We start from the raw sequence: 5,282 nt of genomic DNA, 5'->3' as shown, positions 1-5,282 counted from the left end.
TTTTGTTTTATTACAGTAATGAATATATTTGATTCCATTCCCGTGGATGTTGGTCTGCATGACCAAACCAAGTTAAATCATTTCTCTTTATTGGTTTATTTAATTTGTTTTATTTAGTCACTGTAAATCAAAATTTATACTTGTATTGATGGATATCTTAATTTCTTATACTTTGTAAATGTTCTCATTCAATGTATATCACTGTTGTACTAATAAAACGAGTCATTTACAAATAAAGATTTTGTTACACCTGAAATGTTATTTCCTCTTTTGTTGCACTCAGAAGAAGATGAGCTCACGGATTTCCGGGACATCCCGACGAACACTCTGTCACTATGGCCTCGAACCCTCACTTCTAATGTCACGCCGAGCAATGCAGATTCTTCCGTTGAGCAGACGGTTCGATTGATTCCCAAGATGATGTTGATCGAGAATGGAGAACATCTTTTGAGCAAAGTCTGGCACGGGAGCTACATCGTGTTAATGTTAAGAATAATATAATTATCTTACTAATTGTCATTGTAATAGTTTTAGAGGTTTTTTTTGCTCTCCTGATGCTATCGGTTATTTAAGATGTTTTTTGCTCTCCTGATGCTATCGGTTATTTGAGATGTGTTTATGTAATTTTGCATTGTTATCGTTGAAGTTTGGGATTAACGGTAGTCATGTATCCCCTGAAATCTTTTGTTATGTAAACGATGAATTTTTGTTGTGATATATAGCAGAAATGGGTACTACAACTCGCAGTTTATTTTTTTTAGCAACATTTATGTTTACATATCAATGACATAAATGAAAAATTAATGTATTTGTGTTTGAGCATCAAAGATTGATATTCATAACTTTTAACATTTATATGTTATAAAAGTTATGAATGATCTTGAGAAAAAAAATTAGGCACACATCCCTTTAATTGGCTTTCTTTAATTACCATCGATATTTGATAAAAAATAGTTAAATTGACTAGTTTATTTATAATATGTTAAATCCTATGTGGAAATATTTAAAACAATCGTGTCATCGAATATAACAGCATTCCTATAACAAGTCTTTTATTTCATATGCTCATATATCTAACAAGTTAATATTTTAAAATATATTAAACAATCCTATAAATTAATTAAATAACAATTAATAACTAATTACCCAATAATTAGATTTATTACATAATTAACACGTTGAAGTTTTACTAATTTATTACATAATAAATTTTGCTTTTGGAGTTTCAAAAATTTCACTGTTACAGTCATCTTTTAAACAGTTTTACTAAAGAATAACAAAATTATCATTTTTCCAGAAACTGCTGCTCTGCAGTTATTTTTACACAGCTGTACTAAGCAGACAGTCAGCTTCCCCGCAGCAACTTTCTGGGGCAGCGCAGCTGTAGCTGAAAAGCTGAAAACCTGCAGCTGTGTCAAACAGACCCTTAATGTTCAAATTGTAGAAAATTTATATCACTATTATCTATTTATAAATTCTAAAAATAGGTATTTTGACCCTAATCCAAAATTCTACCAAAACATTTTTAATTTTTATAACAATGGATACAGTAGACACACACATGCCTAAAAAAAAGTAATCAAGAAATTCCACCTTACATGGGATTCGATTGACCTAACTAAACTATCACTTTGTTGAAAGGCAAGTCAATAACCAACATAGTGGTCAATTAGTGATGGATGAGGGATGTAAGTATAGAAGACTTTGATTATCAAATGGATTACAACATTCTAAAATTTTCAATATCATAAATCTAGTAATGTTGATGGATCAAAATTTCAATGGATGAATTTTTTGGAATAATAACTATAAGCCTTAAGGCACTAAATAAGGCCAGATAGGCGATATAAAATTGAAGAAAAATATAGTGCAATCTTTATAGTGATCGTCACATTAAACATCAACCATTTGATAATCCGATTAGGAGAGTAGGTGTTTTAGATTCGACTTATGTTAAGAAAAGCAGAGGTAGACGTAGGAAGACTTGGGCTTATTGCATAAAACATGATATTAATTTATTAGAACTAAATAAAAATATGACACTAAATATGACGCAATGAAGAAAAAGATTCACGTAGCTGACCCCACGTAGTGGGATTAACGTTTTGTTATTGTTGTAATCTTTGTAGTGTTTTACTTATCTTTTTGGAGAGAAATGAAAGTCATAAAACACATTTCAATCAAAGTTTAATAAGTTTTATAATAATTTTAAAAGACTAAATTGATGAGTCCATTCAAAATGGCAATAATATGCCACCATTTCAAGGTAAATATTTGTCTCCCAAGATCAATTCAAAATTGTAATTACATATTGAATCAATAATCTATGTAGATCACAAAATTTAATGGATTGAGACGCAACTTTGCTTCTGGAGTCCGAATGCAACATTCTTTCGTGAAAGGGATCTTTTAGGCTTTTCCCATGTGTAACTTCGGTTTTCAATGAATAAAATGGGTCGTAGAGTCCCGGGAGAGCCTCATTTCCCCCTAGCCGAGGGAAGTCTTCCGATTACTCCTCTCTCTCTCTCTCTCCCTCCTTTGGATTTCTCCTCTTGGTCCGACGCTCTATTCCTTAGGCACGATCTACCGGATAGATTTAGATTCAATATCATTTAAGTTACTGTGAGCGTGGATCGTGTTATCATTAGGAAGACGAGCAACACCGAGAAGAGACCCCTCCAAAAAAAATATGGGGAACTTGCACACAACCTCTGACTCTCCACTACATTTTTTCCTCCCAACCAAGGTACACCCCCCCCCCCCCCCCCCCAAAAATATTTTCTTTACAGACTCCGGACGTAGTCTTGCGTGCTGACTCCAGTAATATGCCGCCACGTGTGCTACATCGCGGAGTTTATTGGGAAGTTATTAAAGGGTTATTGTGGGGGTTAATGAAGGGGATTATTGAACTAGAACCACAGAGATTATTAGTAGGTTATTATAGGAAGTTCTTGAAGTGGAACCGTGGAGGTTATTGGGGGGTTATCTGGGGTTATTGAGAGTTTATTGCAGGGGTAATTGGAGCGAAACCACAGAGGTTATTATGGGGTTATAGGGGGATTATTGAAGGGTTATTGCAGTGCCGAGATAGAGAAGCTGGTCGGAGACGGGGAAGCCTTTAGCAGATTCGTAGAGAACAAGTTCCAGGAGTTCGATCGAGATCAAGACAGTAAGCTTTTGACGCCAGAGCTCCAGTCCATTGCCACCGACATCGGCTTTACCTTCCGCCTGCCTACCGTTAGTTGTCCTCTAAGCCTGATCACATCTACACCGAGGTTTGAGTGAATTCGTGAGCGGAAAGCAAAGAAAATGAGGAGTTTTGAGTTCGATATAGTGCTATAGCACATTCGGTTGGGTGTTACATGGAGGCTTAAGAGGGATCCAATCATACTAATGATTGATGGCAAGGATCTGAGAAAATTTGTGGGGAACTCCAAATATGAAACAGAGATCGTGACCTTTTTTCTGGGTTTGAATCATCTGAGGGTAGTTTGCGCAAGTGTTTGACCGCGGGTTTTAGAAAGATCTGGATGGAGAACGACGTCCTGTCTCTGCAATCATCATTATGATAAACTTGAAAGGGTTGATTAGCAAAAGGGCTTCTTGGAGTACTTCAAAAAGGCACCCACCGACTGGCAATCGATCTCCAGCCGGCTACTTGCCTCCGGCTGAGCGTTTCAAAACAGGGAAGAAATAAGCCACCCGAGAAAAAGTTCTTTAGAGACATTCCTAGCGAGAAGAGCAAAGGTAACTTGTGCGAAAACATACTCTCCCCTCTCTTAGACATCTTCAGAGACACTTTGTAGGAGAATATTGCGTCCGTTGTATCTCCGCCTCCGGATCCAAGAACCTTCCACGCGCAGATCTCCACCGTCGACCTCGCCAGGTTACCAAAGCCCGAGTTGCAGTTTATATGGCTCGCCCATTTTCAGTCGGCTGGTCGCTTCCGCCGCCGAACCCATCTCTCCAGCCCCCGTGTGCTGTCGGTCGGCTAACTCCGAAGGTCGGCTATCTCTGCCGCACCCTGTATACTCGATTGATATGTATGAGAATGTGTGCAAATGGGCGGACAACAATAAAACAAAAATCGACGTTCAAACCTTCCGCAACTCCCTCGTGGCGAACATCCTCTCCCCTTCGATTCCCATGAAACCATAAACACCACCTGAGAAAAAAATTTTCCATCAAAACTCAACTCAAATAACAGTTTTGGATCAACTTAAGTGAACTTGAAATCATTTGGCTCCCAAAAAAAATGCTAAGAAACTGGTACTTGTACGAAATCCTGAAATATGCGAGGTGTCTTTATTTGGCTTTATTAAATTTGGGGATGTTTTATGCTGCAGTAATGTTCAATTGAGACTTGTTTTGTGTTGTTGTCTGTGGGTTTTCTCTGGCTTGTTTTACATATACGGAACACACATCCTTGAAAAATTGTTGTATTTGTCCAACCTCTGACTTGTTTTGTCCTGCAGTAATCCTCTCCCCTTCGATTCCTGTATTCAAAAAAATTTGGCACTTTAGGATGGCTTAAATAATTACAACAACCATTGTGTCATTTATTTTTTTGATGATGGAATTGGGGGAATCCATTTAGGACCTTATTGAAAGTTGTTGAAATCATTGCCTAGTCGATTGAATGTTGCAGTAATGTTCAAATAAATTTTGTTAGTTACACAATATGTTTCCCCCTCTCCTTTCTCCCACATTCCGCCTGCAAGACTGTACTGTTAACCTAAATTATCAGACATAATTTTTTTAAATTTGAATACTAATGTACTGTTAAGCTTAATTATGAACGAAGCTGAATTTTTTGTAAAATGCTGAATTTGCGATTTCTTTTATGGAATCATGAGTATCATAGAGGCAGGTGATGCTTATATTGGAGTTTATATTAGCAGCTTTGAGCGTATTTTATAATTAATGTGGATATGTTGTTTTATGTTGGTTAATAGCTTCACCTCTTATATGGTGGATAACGGTGAAGCAATTTGGACGACCACGTAAATTTGTTGTCATCAATCGTTGGGTCTACACTTGGGTAAGTTTATTTATTATATTTTCTTATTTTTTGGATCTATTTTATTTTTAATAACTGCAGAACAATGAGTTCCAGACATTCGGGGAAGTCTGAGAAAGTGATGTGTCGTTGCGGACTACCGTCCTTGCTATTCACGTCACGCCACACACATAGCTTCGGGAGGCAATTTTACAGGTGTCGCGGTGGGGACAAGGACCTGAAGACTTTAAATTCTTCAGGTGGACCGACAATGCAACTGTTT

General features: G+C 37.1%; 1 long non-coding RNA gene across 1 annotated transcript; it reads right to left on the bottom strand.

Annotated features, from left to right (window-relative positions):
• Positions 1-2,853: 2,853 nt before the first annotated feature.
• Positions 2,854-4,508, bottom strand: LOC110036927. Its single transcript, XR_002295277.1, has 4 exons — positions 4,274-4,508; positions 4,101-4,165; positions 3,769-4,024; positions 2,854-3,668 (listed from the first exon to the last, which is right to left on the bottom strand). It is a non-coding gene; the product is annotated as an uncharacterized LOC110036927 (long non-coding RNA).
• Between the last annotated feature and the right edge of the window lie 774 nt (positions 4,509-5,282).

Source organism: Phalaenopsis equestris, unplaced genomic scaffold, assembly GCF_001263595.1.
Source record: "Phalaenopsis equestris unplaced genomic scaffold, ASM126359v1 Scaffold212729, whole genome shotgun sequence".
NCBI classification, from domain to species: domain Eukaryota; kingdom Viridiplantae; phylum Streptophyta; class Magnoliopsida; order Asparagales; family Orchidaceae; genus Phalaenopsis; species Phalaenopsis equestris.
The sequence above is the reverse complement of the archived record's forward strand: the minus strand, read 5'-3'. Positions and strand labels throughout refer to the sequence as shown.